A 21,387-nucleotide genomic window follows, 5' to 3' on the forward strand; every position below is an offset into this window, starting at 1 on the left:
TGTAACTCCAAGAGGGAGCATTATGCATTATTGTGGGTTCATGCCCCTCGATGTCTAGCTCGAGTGACAGAAACATGATACTAGGGGATGTGTTGTTGCCACCAGGGAGAAAACAACTGTGCTTGTGACCACGGTTGCAAGGATTGTTTACCTTACGCATAGTTTGTTAATGCAGTTGTCCGTTGCTTTGAGTTTACACTTTGGGAGGGGCTCGCAACTTAATACCGGAGAGATGTTCAGGATAGATATCTCAAGGTGGATGATTATTAAGTATAAGTTTACGCAAGCACAATTGTTTATCGTCTTTTGGGAGAGAGAATTCACTAGTGAACATCATGTGACTCTGGTCCATATCATCATCATTGTTACACCTCCATCATTTACCGTTTCCATTTACTTTTCCGTTGCAATCACTATTACCCTCCCGCTTCTCTTTTGATCCTTTGCAAACTACAAGGCCGGAGAGATTGACAACCTCTCTGTACTTGTTGGGAGCAAAGTTATTTGTTGTTTGTGCAGGTCCACATCTTCTGCTAGCGCCAGGGTGGGAGACACCTACATGTTGATCCTAGGAGTCCTACTGGTTCGATAAACCTTACAATTTCTGTGTGAGGGAAAACTTGTTGCTGACTACATCTCAACCTTCCACTTGGGGTAACTAACGAGGTGCCAGAAGTATATACATCATCTCGTCATCAGTGATCCAGAAGAAAACAGAGTTGAAGGTACCCGAGGGGCCCACTAGACATCAGGCCACACCAGGGGAGCCTAGCGCACCCTGGTATCGAGTGGACACCTGGGTTAGCTTCCCGTGTGTTTCTCAGTTTCCTATTTTTTCCAAAGTTCAAAAACTGACAGAGAATATTTTTGTGGATTTTTCTGAGCATGTTTACTTACCGTATCACACACCTCTTCCTTTTAAGGGTTCTGGAAGTTCGCCCAAATGTGCTCCTTCGGTGTCATGGTTTGGATAATATTTGTTTCAACATTAATTGGTATACCTAAGATGTAGTGCTTTATTCTTTTCCCATTGACCACATTCGGCTTAGAGCCTTCAGGATTATTGATCTTAATAGCTCCAGGCTGATAAACTTCTTCGATCACATATGGCCCTTCCCACTTGGATAGAAGTTTTCCTGCAAAGAATCTAAGACGAGAATTGTACAATAAAACATATTCACCAACTTTCAATTCTCTCTTTTGGATTCTTTTGTCGTGCCATATTTTAACTTTTTCTTTGAATAGTTTGGCATTTTCATAAGCTTGGGATCTCCATTCATATAATGAGCTAATATCAAATAACCTCTTTTCACCAGCAAGTTTGAAATCGTAGTTGTGTTTTTTAATTTCCTAATAAGCCTTATGTTCTAACTAAGAGGTAAATGGCATGCTTTCCCATAAGCCATTTTAGAAGGAGACATAGCCATAAGATTTTTATAAGCTGTTCTATAAGCCCACAATACATCATCTAATTTCTTAGACCAATTCTTTCGGGGCCTATTGATAGTCTTTTGCAATATTAATTCTATCTCTCTATTGGTTAATTCTACTTGGCCACTAGAGTGAGGGTGATATGGAGATGCAATTCTATGGTTAACATCATATCTAGCAAGCAGCTTACAGAAAGCACCATGAATAAAATGTGAACCACCATGAGTCATTAAGTATCTAGGGAGTCCAAAACGTGGGAAAATAACTTCCTTAAGCATCTTAATAGAGGTGTTATGATCAGCACTATTGGTTGGAATAGCTTCTACCCATTTGGTGACATAATCAACAACAACCAAAATATGTATATACCCATTGGAGGAAGGAAAAAGTCCTATATAATCAAATCCCCAAACATCACATGGTTCAATAACAAGTGAATAATTCATAGGCATTTCCTGACATCTACTAATGTTACCAATTCTTCGACATTCATCACAAGAGAGGACAAACTTACAAGCATCTTTGAAAATAGTAGGCCAATAAAATCCTGACTGTAACACCTTGTGTGCAGTTCTATCTCCCGCATGGTGTCCTCCATAAGCCCTGGAGTGACACTTCCGAAGGATTTGTTCGTGTTCATGCTCAGGTATACAATGTCTAATAATACCATCAACTCCCTCTTTGTAAAGATGTGGGTCATCTCAAAATTAATGTGTTAAATCAAAGAAGAATTTTTTCTTTTGTTGATAGGTGAAACTAGGTGGTATTTATTTAACAACAATGTAATTAGCATAATCAGCAAACCACAATGTATTATGGGAAATATTGATCACAACTAGTTGTTCATCAGGAAAGCTATCATCAATAGGTAGTGCGTCATCAAGAACTTTTTCTAACATATACAAGTTATCAGCTACGGGGTTCTCAGCTCCTTTCCTATCAATGATATGCAAATCAAATTCCTGTAGCAAGAGAGCCCACCTAATAAGTCTAGTCTTAGCATATTTCTTTTCTATAAGATATTTAATAGAAGCATGATCAGTGTGAACAATTACTTTAGAATCAACAATGCAAGCTCTGAATTTTCACATGCAAAAACAACTGCTAAGAATTCCTTTTGAGTGGTAGCATAATTTCTTTGGGCACTGTCTAGAGTTTAACTAGCATAATGAATGACATTTAATTTCTTATCAACTCTTTTTCCTAGAATAACACCAACAACAGGATCACTAGCATCACACATAATTTCAAAAGGGAAGTTCCAATCAGGTGGTTGAACAATAGGTGCTAAAGTTAAGGCTTCCTTAAGTGTTTTGAAGGCTTCTACACAATCATTATCCAAAACGAAAGGAACATTCTTTTGTAATAAATTGGTAAGAGGCCTAGAGATTTTAGAAAAGTCTTTAATAAACCTCCTATAGAAACCAGCGTGACCAAGGAAACTACGGATACCATTGATATCTTTAGCAAATGGCATCTTCTCAATTGCATCAACTTCAGCCTTATCCACCTCAATACTCCGTTCGGAAATTTTATGAACCAAGAAAATACGTTCATGCACCATAAAGTGTCACATCTCCCGATTCAAGACAAGGTTAGTTTTCTCACATTTGTGCAAAACTCGACCAAGGTTGCTTAAGCAATCATAAAAAGAAGTTCATAAACGGAAAAATCATCCGTGAAGACCTCAACAATCTTTTCACAAAAATTAGAGAATATAGAAGTCATACATCGTTGAAAGGTAGGATGTGCATTGCATAATCCAAAAGGCACACGTCTATAAGCATAGGTTCCAAAAGGACAAGTAAAGGTGGTTTTCTCTTGATCAGGTTGTGACACAGGTATTTGAGAGAAACCAGAATAACCATCCAGAAAGCAAAAGTGTGTGTGCTTCGATAATCTTTCTAGCATTTGGTCTACGAACGGGAAAGGATAATGATATATTCTAGTAGCTTTGTTTAATTTCTAAAATCAATAACCATTCTATAGCCAATAACAATTCTTTGCGGAATGAGTTCATTTTTATCATTAGGAACAATAGTGGTACGTCCTTTCTTCGGGACATAATGAATGGGACTTACCCATCTACTACCAGCTATGGGATAAATTATACCTCCTTATAGAAGCTTTAATATTTTATTTCTCACAACTTCTTTCATTTTGGGATCCAGTCTTCATTGGTGATCAGCAACTGGTTTAGCATCTGGTTCCATATTAATCATGTGCTGACATAGAGTGGGACTAATGCCCTTAAGATCATCAAGAGTATACCCAATAGCAGCTCGGTGATTCATTAAAAAAATTAGTATTCTTTCCTCTTCATGCTCTGTAAGGTTAGCACTGATAATAATGGGATATATCTTCTTTTCATCAAGATAAGCATATTTCAATGTGTCAAGTAATTGCTTTAATTTAAACACAAGATCAACCTTGGGTGGAGGAGGACCTCCTAGAGTTTCAACATGAAAGTTGTGTTTAAGGATATGTTTTTGCTCAAAGAACATATTATCTATTTCATTCCTTTCATGCACATGCATATCATTTTCATGGTTTAGCAAATATTGTTCTAATAGATTGGTGGGAGCAATGGCAACAGAAGCAATACCAATTACTTCATCTTTCCTAGGTTGTTCTTTATTGTGGGGTTGCTTACTAAACTTGGAGAAATGAAACTCATAAGACGCACCACCAAAATTAACACTAAGAATTTCCTTAATGCAATCAATTTGAGCATTGACAATGTTCAAGAAGGGTCTACCAAATATTATGGGACAAAAAGTATCTTGTGGTGAGCCAAGTACAAGAGAATCAGTAGGGTATTTTACTTTCCCACACAAGACTTCAAAATCTCTAACAACCTAAAGTGGTGTGATGTTGTCTCTATTAGCAAGTTTAATAGTAACATATATGTACTTTATCTCAGCGGGTGCTATGTCATGCATAATTTCTTGATATAAGATAAAAGGGATAGCACTAACACTAGCACCCATATCACATAATCCATGATAGCAATGATCTCCTATTTTAACCGAAAGGACAGGCATGCAAACAACGGGTCTATTCTTTTGTTGATAGGTGAAACTAGGTGGTATTTATTTAACAACAATGTAATTAGCATAATCAGCAAACCACAATGTATTATGGGAAATATTGATCACAACTAGTTGTTCATCAGGAAAGCTATCATCAATAGGTAGTGCGTCATCAAGAACTTTTTCTAACATATACAAGTTATCAGCTACGGGGTTCTCAGCTCCTTTCCTATCAATGATATGCAAATCAAATTCCTGTAGCAAGAGAGCCCACCTAATAAGTCTAGTCTTAGCATATTTCTTTTCTATAAGATATTTAATAGAAGCATGATCAGTGTGAACAATTACTTTAGAATCAACAATGCAAGCTCTGAATTTTCACATGCAAAAACAACTGCTAAGAATTCCTTTTGAGTGGTAGCATAATTTCTTTGGGCACTGTCTAGAGTTTAACTAGCATAATGAATGACATTTAATTTCTTATCAACTCTTTTTCCTAGAATAACACCAACAACAGGATCACTAGCATCACACATAATTTCAAAAGGGAAGTTCCAATCAGGTGGTTGAACAATAGGTGCTAAAGTTAAGGCTTCCTTAAGTGTTTTGAAGGCTTCTACACAATCATTATCCAAAACGAAAGGAACATTCTTTTGTAATAAATTGGTAAGAGGCCTAGAGATTTTAGAAAAGTCTTTAATAAACCTCCTATAGAAACCAGCGTGACCAAGGAAACTACGGATACCATTGATATCTTTAGCAAATGGCATCTTCTCAATTGCATCAACTTCAGCCTTATCCACCTCAATACTCCGTTCGGAAATTTTATGAACCAAGAAAATACGTTCATGCACCATAAAGTGTCACATCTCCCGATTCAAGACAAGGTTAGTTTTCTCACATTTGTGCAAAACTCGACCAAGGTTGCTTAAGCAATCATAAAAAGAAGTTCATAAACGGAAAAATCATCCGTGAAGACCTCAACAATCTTTTCACAAAAATTAGAGAATATAGAAGTCATACATCGTTGAAAGGTAGGATGTGCATTGCATAATCCAAAAGGCACACGTCTATAAGCATAGGTTCCAAAAGGACAAGTAAAGGTGGTTTTCTCTTGATCAGGTTGTGACACAGGTATTTGAGAGAAACCAGAATAACCATCCAGAAAGCAAAAGTGTGTGTGCTTCGATAATCTTTCTAGCATTTGGTCTACGAACGGGAAAGGATAATGATATATTCTAGTAGCTTTGTTTAATTTCTAAAATCAATAACCATTCTATAGCCAATAACAATTCTTTGCGGAATGAGTTCATTTTTATCATTAGGAACAATAGTGGTACGTCCTTTCTTCGGGACATAATGAATGGGACTTACCCATCTACTACCAGCTATGGGATAAATTATACCTCCTTATAGAAGCTTTAATATTTTATTTCTCACAACTTCTTTCATTTTGGGATCCAGTCTTCATTGGTGATCAGCAACTGGTTTAGCATCTGGTTCCATATTAATCATGTGCTGACATAGAGTGGGACTAATGCCCTTAAGATCATCAAGAGTATACCCAATAGCAGCTCGGTGATTCATTAAAAAAATTAGTATTCTTTCCTCTTCATGCTCTGTAAGGTTAGCACTGATAATAATGGGATATATCTTCTTTTCATCAAGATAAGCATATTTCAATGTGTCAAGTAATTGCTTTAATTTAAACACAAGATCAACCTTGGGTGGAGGAGGACCTCCTAGAGTTTCAACATGAAAGTTGTGTTTAAGGATATGTTTTTGCTCAAAGAACATATTATCTATTTCATTCCTTTCATGCACATGCATATCATTTTCATGGTTTAGCAAATATTGTTCTAATAGATTGGTGGGAGCAATGGCAACAGAAGCAATACCAATTACTTCATCTTTCCTAGGTTGTTCTTTATTGTGGGGTTGCTTACTAAACTTGGAGAAATGAAACTCATAAGACGCACCACCAAAATTAACACTAAGAATTTCCTTAATGCAATCAATTTGAGCATTGACAATGTTCAAGAAGGGTCTACCAAATATTATGGGACAAAAAGTATCTTGTGGTGAGCCAAGTACAAGAGAATCAGTAGGGTATTTTACTTTCCCACACAAGACTTCAAAATCTCTAACAACCTAAAGTGGTGTGATGTTGTCTCTATTAGCAAGTTTAATAGTAACATATATGTACTTTATCTCAGCGGGTGCTATGTCATGCATAATTTCTTGATATAAGATAAAAGGGATAGCACTAACACTAGCACCCATATCACATAATCCATGATAGCAATGATCTCCTATTTTAACCGAAAGGACAGGCATGCAAACAACGGGTCTATTCTTCTCTTTAGTATCATGTTTTGCAATTCTATCTTCATTACAGAAATAAATAACATGCCCATCAATATTGTCTACCAAGAGATCTTTAACCATAATGGTACTAGGTTCTACCTTAATTTTCTCACGCGGTTTGGTTGTTCTAACATAACTTTTCTTAACCACAATTGAAGATTTATCATGTTTATTTATCCTCACATGGAAAGGTTGTTTCTCAATGCAAGCCGTAGGCACAACTGGGTCCATATTTAGTGCTAAAATCATTGAAAGCATCGGTATTCATAAAAGATTTAACACAATCAAACCAGGGTTTTATACCTGACTCTTTACCTTCCTTGAGTTCCCAATCTTCAGAGTTGAGTTTAATTGTTTCCAAAAGATCCCACCTGAATTCAATAGTCTTCTTCATAAAAGAACCATAACAAGAAGTATCGAGCATGATTTGATCATTACGATAAAGCCGGACATAAAAATTCTGAACAATAATTTCTCTCGAGATCTCATGATTGGGGCATGAATATAACATTGACTTAAGCCTCCCCCAAGCTAGAGCGATACTTTCTCCTTGACGAGGCCAAAAATTATAGATAAAATTCCGATCACAATGAACAAGATGCATAGGATATTTTTTTGGTGAAACTCCAATTGCAATCGATTGGAGTTCCAAGATCCTTTATCATCACATAGCCAATACCATGTAAATGCCTTCCCCCCAAAGATAAAGGGAAACCCTTTTTCTTGACGTCATCTCCGGATAAACCTGCAAGCTTAAATAATCCACAAACTTCATCCACATAAAATTGGTGCAAATCGGGATGTTTTGTTCCATCTCTTGCATAAGGATTAGCTAGCAGTTTCTGTATCATACCCAAAGGAATTTCATAATAAATATTTTCAGTAGGTGCAGAAAGTTGAGGGACAACTCTTGGTGTTTCCGGTCGAGGTGAAGATACCCCTAACAAGCCCCTCAAAGGATTGCTTTCCATAGTGACAATTAACAGTAAATTTCAACACGTAATATAAAAATTTCCTTACCAAATTCCGCTTACCAAAGGAGCTTCACTCTCCGGCAACAACGCTAGAATGAGTCTTGATGACCCACAAGAATAGGGGGTCAATCCTAGTCCTTTCCATAAGTAAGAGTGTCGAACCTAATGAGGAGCAGAAGGGAATGACAAGCGGTTTTCAGCAAGGTAATTTCTGCAAGCACTGAAATAGTGGTAACAAGTTGTTTGATAGAAGATAATTGTAACAACTTACAAGTAGCAATAGTAACAATAGGTTGTCAGGACCGGATTTTCAGGGATTTTGATTTCCCTTCAAAATGGCCCTTGTGCATGCCAACCCCAGGAATACTATTAGTTGTTGCACGAATCCTTGATACATTTGTCCAAGAAAAAATTACAAACTTGAAGTACAAGACCGAGGTGGTCCATAGAGTACATCAAAAGGTTTCTAATGGTTGATGGCGGAAGCGTTTCGGGGATCTCCAGCGTCTATGGGACTCCATTTCCCACACGAACAGCTGGCCTCGATAATTCCTATCTCATGCGGCTCCTGTTTTCGGTGCCTAGGTTCCGGGTTTATCATCGGTTCCTCCTTTCCAAGCACGCAATCTGGCCAACACAATAGTCAAGGATAAGCCAGTGAGTACTTTGAATGTACTCGCAAACATCATGAAACAAACATAAATTGGCAAGGTTAATATACACTCGTAATTATATCATAATACTTCGCCAATCACGATGTACTTCTCAAATATTAGTAATGAGAATATAATCATACTGAGAAAATAATAAGAAATCAACAAGAGTAAAAATAATGGATGTGATATAAAACATGCCTCCGTCGAGCGTGTGAGCGTCACCACATACGGGGCTTGAATAAAGTAATAACAAGCTTGCCATAGTTGGGCGTCTAAGCGACACCACATAAAGGGATTATATGAGTTGGGCATCTAAGTGACACCACATAAAGGGCTTATATGAAATAATAAGCATGCTGCAGTCGGGCGTCTAAGTGACACCACATAAAGGGCTTATATGAAATAATTAGCATGCCGCAATCCGACGTCGAAGCGACACCACATAAAGGGCTTATATGAAATAATAATAATTAATGAATATCCAGGAGGTAGAATCGTCCCAGGGATATTCAACAATCATAATCATACGGGTAGTCCACAGAAAATAATGTTTATGATCATCCACCATATTTCCTGATTAGTCTCACAATTCTTTTAACTACCTCCAAAGACCGACACTCAGACCGACACTTGACTAGTCCACCAGTCGTCTTTGACCGTGGACACGGCTACTCGAATAGTTTTGAATCTGTAGAGGGTGTTCTATTTACCCACAGCCCACGGGTTTCAATAGTCACTCGGACTAATTCCGCATATGGTATTTTAGACGTAAACACTCAGAACCATTACACACCCATTTTTCTCCCGCGAAGATCAATATCACACGGACTACGCTGCCAGATAAAAACCATAAGAAGGGGAGGCTCCAACCTCGACTAGCATGGGATCAAATTTATACCGTGCGCTACAAGGGGAGACCTCTTGCCCTCTCAGTCCCAGACTGGAAACACCCATGCCCCCTGACCGGATGACTGGATTTAGTCCAGTGCCCCGGATACCTTCATCCCGGCCTCTCCACTTGGTGTCTACCTAGTAATAGGTTTATGACCTACTGAACCATATTCCCTTTCAGGAAGACCTATGGTGCACGAAGGGTTAAGGTGACACATTGACAAGACTCGATCTAGGCCTGACTCAGGAGGTTCAAATATTTCCTGCATGATTAGCACAATCAAAATGTATTATCACCGTAGACAGAGTCACTACCTGTCATACCCCAACATGCCTCGTTGACCACTCTCGTCCCACGAGTTTTCAGTCCCAAGGTCGTGTCTCCACATGACATCGACTCTCATCGGATCCTATCCAGTAGGCATGTGTGGTATGAAGATGTGATTGTTGTCCATGCATCTCAATCATGCAACAATTATACTCGCAAATCATGAAGCCACATGCAAGATTCTCACATAAAATAACACCACGTGTTTAACATAACCATAATGTTATTCTCATCAAGCAACCCACACACAACCAATATTTATGTAGCTTCAGAATGCTTGCCTTCCAAGTGTAGAGAGGTAGGTTGCACTCCAAAACTTTTGAAGTTTTTGCTCCTCTCTCCAAAGCCTAGTTTGAAAATATTCTAATTAACACACAATTTAAAACAGTACATAAATTTGCTTTTGAAAATTTTCAAATAAATACTAACATACACTAGATGAAATTCTAAAGAGGTGAGATAAAGAATCAGCTCATTTGGACTATTATTTTTGGAACTAGGGCCAGTCAAAGTTTGATCAAAAACTTGTTTAAAAAAATCAGAAAAAGAAAAGGGTTCGAGCAAGGGGCGCCTCTTATATTCAAAAGCGTACCACAGCGAATACGCCTCCTCGAGAGGGAGACGCGTCGGCTCCGAGACACGACCGAGGGACGAGGCTGACTCACCAATAGGGGGTCCCACGTGTCGGGTTCATCCCTTACCTCCCGCGCGCCTGGGCAGAGAGAGCGGTGGACTCCGACGACTGCTCCCGGTAGCACACGACACCAAACGGCATGCTCTGGCCACTTACGTGCTTAGGGGAACTACCCGCATCGCATGGAGGGGAAATCCCTGGTCGGAGAGCTTCAGGTTGAGTAGGGCCTTCGCAATGGCGGACCGAGCTTCGGTCAGGGAGGGAGCTTTGCAAAATGGCATGCACACCAAGTGCTCGCCAGAATGCCCAGGTGTCCTAGAGGGCTTGGGTTGAGCTGCAATTCAACACGGTGGCTAGGCTAGTTATCAGGTCCTTGCTAGACATGCTGGTTTGAGCACTAGGACAAATCCATAATGCAAGGTTTGCACTAGGCCGTTTTTGTGCATGCACTCAGTGTGTTTCACAGAAGGCCAATGGCATCTAGGTGGCTCAGTCCAAGGTCTCTATGGACAATAACAAAGATGGCAAGGTTAGTTTTCACAAAGCACCAACTTGTTAGTGCAACAGTTTGAGAAAAACAGTTCTGGCCAGTATCTTAGGGAGGTTCAAACATGGGCTTAATAAATCCAACTGGGGTTGATCTCCTTGACTTAAGGGTTTTCCAGGGTTCTCCACAAGCAGTAAAATTTTCAATAGCTTTGGGAAAGAAAATAATAAGGTTGCAGTGCAAACTACAAATCTGGTCCAGAATAGAAAATAGGAAGCGATGCTCAAAATTTTCAACAGACCAATATATGTTTTAACTCATTTATATGAACCCCTTGACCACTCCAAGTTTTTGTAGAATTATTGAAGAGTTTTAACTAGGGGTTGTAGTGCAAAACACCAATTTGGACCACAATAGAAAACAAGATAATGAGCTCAATTATTACAAAACACTTGGCTGTATTATTTCACAAAATTGATTCAGAAACATACTAGGTCATCTCCAAGTTTTCATGAAATTTATGAAAGAAGTTATCAAATGGTTGTAGTTCAAATCAGGCCTTAGAAGTAAGTTTTTTAAATAAATGAACCCAAAAACTATTTATAGAAATGCCTTTATTTGATTTGGAAATAATTGGAAAAACTATTTGAGGTAACTCTCAAGTCAATTAATATCTTCCAAAAACCCCTATTTAAGAAAGAAATCTTTTTATAAAATAAAACAAAGAAGGGGTGTGAAAATAGCAGAAAACCCAAAAAATAAATGTTTAAATACCATGGCCAATTTAAATTAATAAAAATCATGCCAAAAATTTTGGGGTGTTACATAGGTCCAACAAGGTGGCCCAATCTTTTTGTGGCAAAGGACATGCCAAAACATTTTTTTATAATAGGCAAAGCGTTCTTGACGGCACACGGGAATTTCTTCTAGTCACTTTTGTGATCTTGGGTTAATTCGTGTTCGGTATTTCGATAATTTGATATGTGGGTGGACCGGTGCTTGGGTGTTGTTCTTACTTCAACAAACCTACCACTTATGATTAACCCTCCCGCAAGTATCCGCAACTACTAGAAAAGTATTAAGAATAAATTCTAACCATAGCATTAAACATAGGGATCCAAATCAACCCCTTACGGAGTAGTGCATCGACTCGGGTTTAATTTTATGTCACTCTCACAACCCACCCTCTCATTACTACTCCACAATGCATTCCCTTAGGCCCAAAATATGGTGAAGTGTTATGTAGTCGACGTTCACATAAATCCACTAAGGGAATCACAACATTCATATCATCAAAATATCAAACGGATATCAACTTCACATGACTACTTGCAACATGATTTATCCCATGGCCTCAAGAACAAAAGTAACTACTCACAAGTGATAAACATGTTCATGACCAAAGAGGTATTGAATAGCATAATGGATATGAACATATAATCTTCCACCAAGTTAACCACAGAGCATCAAGTACAAGATGTAATTAACACTAGTAGACACACCCCACGTACCAATCCGAGGATCCGGTATAAGATTGATTACAAGAGTTGAACTATGGTTTTCATAGGAGATGGTGCTGGTGAACATGTTAATTAAGATCGGACTCCCCAAGATGAGAGGGTTGTTGGTGATGACGATGGCCACGATTTCCCCCACCGGGAGGGAAGTTCCTCCGACGCAATCACTCCGTCGGAGGGCAAAAGTGCTCCTAGCCAGGTTTTGCCTCTAGACTGCGGCGCTTCGTTCCGAAAGTCATCTCCTTAATTTTTTTAGGTCGGAGGAGAATATATACCAGAATATGGGCGCTCGAGATGGGCCAGGTGGCCCACTAGACATCAGGCCGCGCCAGGGAGGCCTAGAGCTCGCTGGTGTCTAGCGGCCGCCTCGCGACCCCCTCCGGCACATCTTCGTTTCTGTATTTTTTATATATTCTAAAATATATCCCCATAAATTTTCAGCTCAATTAGAGGTGTGCAAAATAAGTATCAGTGACAGAGCTTTTTCAGGTCCAGAATTCCTTCTGCTGGTATTCTCCCACTTGATATAAACCTTGCATATTATGAGAGGAAAAGCATTGGAATTACTCCTCCAAGTGGCTAAAAGCATAAAAACACTATAAATAACAGTAACAAAATATGATGCAAAATGGGCATATTAGGGCCCTATATGGGTCGGCTACCTAGCCCACTAGGGGTTGATGCACCACATCTTAGGCCCATGTGGCCCTTTGGGGTGGGTGGACCCCTCCCGGTGGACCCCAGGAACCCTTTCGGCACTCCCGGTACAATATCGAGAACACCCGAAACGTTTCTGGAACCCAAATACCACTTTCCTATATATAAATATTTATATCCTAACCATTCCGGAGCTCTTCATGACATACGGGATCTCATCCGAGGCTCCGAAAAACTTCCAGTCACCAACATGTATAACTCAACGATACCAAATCATCATCGAACGTTAAGTATGCACACCTTGCAGGTTCAAGAACTATGCAGACATGACGGAGACACCTCTGTAGTCAATAACCAATAGCGGGACCTGGATGCCCATATTGGTTCCCACGTATTCTATTAATATTTATATCGGTCGAATGAACGATCTCAAGGATTCAGCTAATCCCGTATGCAGTTTCCTTTGTCCATCGGTATATTACTTGCCCGAGATTCGATCGTCGGTATCTCCATCCATGGTTCAATCTCGTTACCAACAAGTCTATTTACTCGTTCCATAATACATGATCCCATGACTAACTCCTTAGTCACATTGCTTGCAAGCTTGTTGTGATGTTGTATTACCAGGTGCGCCTCGAGATACCTCTCCATCATACAGAGTGAAAAAGCCCAGTCTTGATCCATGCCAACTCCACAAACACTCTCGGAGAATCCTGTAGATCATATTTATAGTCACCCAGTTAAGTTGTGACGTTTCATACACACAAGGCATTCCTTCGGTGTTAGTGAGTTGCATGATCTCATGCTCATAGGAACAGATACATTGTCATGCAGAATGCAATAGCAGTAAACTGGAAACGATCAAACACTATGCTTAAGGTTCAGGTCTTGTCGATCACATCATTCTCCTAATGATGTGATCCCGTTATCAAATGACAACTCATGTCTATGGCTAGGAAACCTTAGCCATCTTTGATCAACGAGCTAGTCTAGCAGAGGCATACAAGGGACAGTTTGTTGTCTATGTACCCACACAACTATTTGAGTTTCCAATCAATGCAATTATAGCATGGATAACAAACGATTATCATTAACAAGGAAATATGATAATAACTACTTTATTATTACCTCTAGGACATATTTCCAATAGTATCCCATTTGCACTAGAGTGAATAATCTAGAATCTAACACCCATTGAGTTCTGGTGTTGATCATGTTTTTCTCGTGGAAGAGATTTAGTCAAAGGATCTGCAACATTCAGATCCGTATGTACTTTGCAAATGTTTATGTCCTCGTGGATGGCATTGAAGCTGCGCTTTATGTGTCGGGTCCCTTCGTGAAACCTTGGTTCCTTGGCTAGATCAATGGCACCGGTGTTGTCACAAAACAGGTTCATTGGATATATTCCACTGGGCACAAGTCCAAGATCTGTCATGAACTGCTTCATCCAGACACCTTCCTTTGCTGCTTCAGTAGCAGCTATGTACTCCGCTTCACATGTAGAATCAGATACCACCCTTCGCTTGGAACTGCAACAGCTTACCGTTCTACCATTTAGAATAAATATGTATCCGGTTTGAGACTTGGAGTCGTCCGGATTTGTGCCAAAGCTAGCACTGACGTAACCCCTTACAACGAGCTCTTAATCACCTCCATAAATGATAAAAATCTCCATAGTCCTTTCACGTACTTAAGGATATTCTTGACCGCTGTCCAGTGTTCCACTCTTGGATCACTTTGAAACCTTCTGGCAATACTTATGGCAAGGATTACATATGGTCTTGTGCAGAACATCGCATAGATAATAGAGCCTATGGCCGAAACATAGGGGATTACACTCATCTTCTCTCTATCCTGTGTAGTTGCTGGGCGTTGAGCATTACTCAACTTCACACCTTGTAGAACAGGCAAGAACCCCTTCTTGGATTGATCCATTTTGAACTTCTTCAAAATCTTATAAAGGTATGTGCCTTATGAAGGTCCAATTAAGTGTCTTGATCTATCTCTATAGATCGTTATGCCTAACATGTAAGAAGCTTCTCCAAAGTCTTTCATTGAAAAACTCTTCTTCAAATATATCTTCACGCTTTCCAAAAATTCTATATTATTTCCAATCATAAATGAAAGCACAATTTCTGCCTAGGGTGGTTTTGATAATTGATCACAACATATGCATAATTGGACTAATATGTTTATCCAATTATATTTCAAAAAAGTTCCGAAGATGCTTTGGCTAAGGCTTATGTGGAGATGCCCCTTGATGCAAGAAAAGAATATGATTGACTCAAGATTCAAGCTACATGACTCTTCATTTTATATTTGTGAGAAATCACTTTTGAGTCCATAGGAAAGCCAATAGTATTAAAAGGGGGTGATGTATTAAAATGAACTGATTTCTCAAGTGCTCTAGGTTAGCCACCAACATATTCAGTCATTTTTCCCACATAACCATTTTGTCCAAAACCACATACTCAAATTTGGTGCCACCTACTTTCACATTTTGGCCCCACCGAGTTTGAACTCAAAAAGAACCCTAGTCATTTCCACCAAATCGGTGCTACCGGAATCATATCGGTGCTATCTAGTTTGGGTGACCAACTTTCGGTTGCCTCGGTACACAAAATCGAAATTTCTGAGTTTCAGTATCAGTGTCACCGAGTTTGTTCATCTGACTGTTAGTCACTTTTTTGGTACCGAGTTGTGTATATCGGTCTAATCGGGATTCAAAAGTTGATGCCTTTAGTGCATGCCAGTACCACCGAGTTTGCCACTTTGGTGTCACCGAGTTTGCCACTTTTGGTGTAACGGTTGGATTTTGTCTGCTGCCTATATATACCCCTTCACCGACCTCTCATTCGTGGGAGAAGCACTTAGAACACACACTTCATATCCAGATTCATTTTTGTGAGAGAGAGATCCACCTACTCATGTGTTGAGACCAAGATATTTGACTCCAATTATTTGAAACTTGATCTCTAGCCTCCTGAAACTGCTTTCCACCAAATCAATCTCTCCTACCCATACCTATTCCGTGAGAGAGTGATTTTGTGTTGAGGAGACTATCTTTGGAAGCACAAGAGCAAGGAGTTCATTTTTCTACCCCATCTATTACCTTTTGGAGGGTGGTGCCTCTTAGATTGTTTAGGTGTCACTTGGGAGCCTCCTACTTCATGGTATGGAGTTGAAATAAGATGTTTGGAAGGGCAAGGAGATCGCCTACTTCATGGAGATCTACCGTGAGTGAGGCTAGTCCTTCGTGGACGGAAGCCATGGTGGGATAGACAAGGCTGCTTCTTTGTGGACCCTTCATGGGTGGAGCCCTCCGTGGACTCTTGCAGCTGTTAACCTTCGTGGGTTGAAGTCTCCACTAACATGGACGTACGATAGCGCCACCTATCGGAACCATGACAAAAATCGCCGTGTCAACCTCATGCGTTTGATCTCCCTACCTTACTCCTTTACTTTACACTTGCATGTTTTACATTCCTCTGCTCCACTCTTAGAACTGCATGTGTAGGGTGTACTTGACTTGTCCTAGTTTCCAAAACTTCCCCTCTACTAAAATTAGGAAAAGGCTAAGTTTTTATCTTGTCAAGTAGTCTAATCACCCCCTATAGACATTCTTTTGTTCCTACAAGCAATATGTCATCCACATATAATATTAGATATGCTATAGAGAGCCTACTCACTTTCTTGTAAATACAAGCCTCTGCAAAAACATGTATAAACCCAAAAGCTTTGATCACCTCATCAAAGCGAAGATTCCAATTCCGAGACGCTTGCACCAGTCCATAAATGGATCACTGGAGCTTCATACTTTGTGAGCATTCTCTCGATCGACAAAACCTTCGGGTTGCATCTATACAACACTTCCTTAAGGAAACCATTAAGGAATGTTGTTTTGACATCCATGTGCCAAATTTCATAATCGAAAAATGCGGCTAGTGTTGGGGAACGTCGCATGGGAAACAAAAAATTTCCTACGCGCACGAAGACCTATCATGGTGATGTCCATCTACAAGAGGAGATTTTGATCTACGTACCCTTGTAGATCGCACAGCAGTAAGTGTTAAGAAACGCGGTTGATGTAGTGGAACGTCCTCACGTCCCTCGATCCTCCCTGCGAACCATCCCACGAACCGTCCCGCGATCCGTCCCACGATCCGCTCCGATCTAGTGCTGAACGGACGGCACCTCCGCGTTCAGCACACGTACAGGTCGACGATGCTCTTAGCCTTCTTGATCCAGCAAGCAAGATGGAGAAGTAGATGAGTTTTTCCAGCAGCGTGATGGCGCTCCAGTGGTGGTGAGGGATCTACTCCTGCGGGGCTCCGCCCGAGCTCCGCAGAAATACGATCTAGAGGTAAAACTATGATGTCTAGATCTGAGTTGCACGTGGCAAAGTTGTCTCAAATCAGCCCTAAATCACCAGTATATATAGGAGGGAGGGGGAGGGACTTGCCTTGAGGACCAAGCCCCCAAGGTGCACCGGCCAAGAGGAGGAGTAGGACTCCTACTCCAATCCTACTCAAAATAGGATTGGAAAGTGGAGTCCTTCTCTACCTTCCCACCTTCTTTTTCTTTCTTTGGTTTTACTCTAATGGCGCATATGCTTTATTGGGCTGTCCCACCAGCCCACTATGGGCTGGTGCACCACCCATAAGTCCTTTGGGCTTCCCTCGGGAGGATTGCCCCCCTCCTGGTGAACTTCCGGAACCCATTCATCACTCCCGGTACATTACTGGTAATGCCCGAAAACTTTTCGGTAACCAAATGAAGTCATCCTATATATCAATCTTCGTCACCGGACCATTCCGGAAACCCTCGTGACATCCGTGATCTCATCCGGGACTCTGAACAACATTCGGCAACCACGCATATAACTGAACTATACTAAAACATCGTCGAACCTTAAGTGTGCAGACCCTGCGGGTTCGAGAACTATGTAGACATGCCCCGAGGTTCTCCTAGGTCAATATCCAATAGCGGACCTGGATGCCCATATTGGATCCTACATATTCTCGGAAGATCTTATTGGTTGAACCTCAGTGTCAAGGATTCATATAATCCCGTATGTCATTCCCTTTGTCCTTCGGTATGTTACTTGCCCGAGATTCGATCGTCGGTATCCGCATACCTATTTCAATCTCGTTACCGGCAAGTCTCTTTACTCATTCCGTAATACAAAATCCCGTGACTTACACTTAGTCACATTGCTTCCAAGGCTTGTGTGTGATGTTGTAATACCGAGTGGGCCCCGAGATGCCTCTCCGTCACAGGGAGTGACAAATCCCAGTCTTGATCCATACTAACTCAACGGACACTTTCGGAGATACCTGTAGAGCACCTTTATAGTCACCCAGTTACGTTGTGACGTTTGATACACACAAGGCATTCCTCTGGTGCCAGTGATTTATGTGATCTCATGGTCATAGGAACGAATACTTGACACGCAGAAAACAATAGAAATAAAATGACACGATCAATATGCTACGTATATAATTTGGGTCTTGTCCATCACATGATTCTCCTAATGATGTGATCCCGTTATCAAGTGACAACACTTGCCTATGGCCAGGAAACATTGACCATCTTTGATCAATGAACTAGTCAACTAGAGGCTCACTAGGGATAGTGTATTGTCTATGTATCCACACATGTATTTGAGTTTCCAATCAATACAATTCTAGCATGGATAATAAAGGATTATTATGGACAAGGAAATATAATAGTAACTAATTTATTATTGCCTCTTGGGCATATTTCCAACAGTCTCCCACTTGCACTAGAGTCAATAATCTAGTTCACATCACCATGTGATTTTAACGAATCCAACACCCATATAGTTCTGGGGTCTGATCACGTCTTGCTCGTGAGAGAGGTTTTAGTCAACGGTTCTCAAACTTTAAGATCCGTGTGTGCTTTACAAATCTTTATGTCATCTAATAGATGCTGCTACTACGTGCTATTCGGAAATACTCCAAATATCTACTCTACTATACGAATCTGTTTTATTACTCATAGTCATTCGGATTAGTGTCAAAGCTTGCATCGACGTAACCCTTTACGACGAACTCTTTAACAACCTCCATAATCGAGAAAATTCCTTAGTCCATTAGTTACTAAGGATAACTTTGACCGCTGTTCACTAATTCAATCCTGGATCACTCTCTGTACCTCTTAACAGACTTGTGGCAAGGCACACATCAGGTGCGGTACACAGCATGGCATACTGTAGAGTCTATGGCTAAGGCATAGGGGACGACCTTCGTCCTTTCTCTTTCTTCTGCCATGGTCGGCCTTTTGAGTCTTACTCATATTCACACCTTACAACACAGCCAAGAACTCTTTCTTTGCTGATCTATTTTGAACTCCTTCAAAAACTTGTCAACGCATGCATTTCATTTGAAAGTTTTGCTTAGCATTCTAATATCTCCATAGATCTTGATGCTCAATGTTCAAGTAGCTCTATCCAGGTATTCCTTTGAAAAAACCCTTTCAAACAACCTTTATGCTTTACAGAAATTCTACATTACTTCTGATAAACAATATGTCAACCACATATACTTTATCAGAAATACTATAGTGCTCCCACTCACCTCTTTGGAAATACAAGTTTTATCATAAACCCTGTACAAACCCAAAATCTTTCATCATCTTATCAATGTTGGAAATATGCCCTAGAGGCAATAATAAAATGGTTATTATCATATTTCCTTCTTCATGATAATCGTCTATTGTTCATGCTATAATTGTATTAACAGGAAACAGTAATACATGTGTGAATAAATAGATCACAATGTGTCCCTAGCAAGCCTCTAGTTGGCTAGCTCGTTCCTCAATAGATGATCATGGTTTCATGGTCATGGGCATTGGATGTCATTGATAACGGGATCACATCATTGGGAGATAGATGTGATGGACAAGACCCAATCCTAAGCGTAGCACTAGATCGTATTGTTCGTATGCTAAAGCTTTTCTAATGTCAAGTGTCTTTTCCTTCGACCGTGAGATTGTGCAACTCCCGGATACCGTAGGAGTGCTTTGGGTGCATCAAACGTCACAACGTAACTGGGTGACTATAAAGGTGCACTACGGGTACCTCTGAAAGTGTCTCTTGGGTTGGTACGAATCGAGATCGGGATTTGTCACGCCGTGTCACGGAGAGGTATCTCTAGGCCCACTCGGTAGAACATCATCATGATCTCAATGTGACTAAGGAGTTAGTCACACGATGACGTGCTACGGAATGAGTAAAGAGACTTACCGGTAACGAGATTGAACAAGGTATAGGTATGCCGACGATCGAATCTCGGGCAAGTTCTATACCGACAGACAAAGGGAATTGTATACTGGATTGATTGAATCCTTGACATCGTGGTTCATTCGATGAGATTTTCGTGGAGCAACTGGGGTCCACCATGGGTATCCAGAACCCGCTGATGGTTATTGGCCAGAGAGGTGTCTCGGTCATGTCTACCTGTCTCCCGAACCCGTAGGGTCTACACACTTAAGGTTCGATGACGCTAGGGTTATGGGGAGTTGTTAGACGAGGTTACTGAAAGTTGTTCGGAGTCCCGGATGAGATCTCGGACGTCACGAGGAGCTCCGGAATGGTCCGGAGGTAAAGATTGATATATAGGACGGATGGTTTCGAACACCTGAAGTGTTTCGGGCATCACCGGTAACGTACCGGGACCACCGGGACCATCGGAGGTGGCCCCGTGGGTCCACCGAAAGGGGGCAACGACCCCGGGAGGCTAGATGGGCCAAGTGGGGGAGGGAACCAGCCCCTAGGTGGGATGGTGCACCCCCCCTCCACTCAGCCCATAGCGTACGAAGAGGGGAGAGGGGGGAAACCCTAGCGCAGGTGGGCCTAAGGCCCACCAAAGGGGTGCGCCACCCCTCCTCCCCCCTGGCCGCCGTACCTCCCATCTGGGGGGGCTGCCGCACCACCTAGGGTGGGAACCCTAGGGGTGGTACCCCCCTCCCCTCCTCCTATATATAGTGGGCACTTTTGGCCATTGGGGGAAACACTTTTCCCTCTCCCTCGGCGTAGCCCTGCTCTTCTTTCTCCTCCTCTCTACCGGTGCTTGGCGAAGCCCTGCCGGGAGACCTCGTCTCTCCATCGACACCACGCCATCGTGCTGCCAGAGATGTACCCCAACCTCTCCCTCCTCCTTGTTGGATCAAGGTGCGGGAGACGTCACCGGGCCGCACGTGTGTGTTGAACGCGGAGGTGTCGTAGTTCGGCACTAGATTGGAATCACACCGCGATCTGAATCGCCACGAGTACGACTCCATCAACCGCGTTCTAGTAACGGTTCCGCTTAGCGATCTTCGAAGGTATGAAGATGCTATCACCCCTCTCTCGTTGCTGGTCTCTCCATAGGAAGATCTGAATATGCGTAGG

This window comes from Hordeum vulgare, chromosome 7H (assembly GCF_904849725.1).
Source record: "Hordeum vulgare subsp. vulgare chromosome 7H, MorexV3_pseudomolecules_assembly, whole genome shotgun sequence".
In the NCBI taxonomy this organism is placed as follows: Eukaryota; Viridiplantae; Streptophyta; class Magnoliopsida; order Poales; family Poaceae; genus Hordeum; species Hordeum vulgare.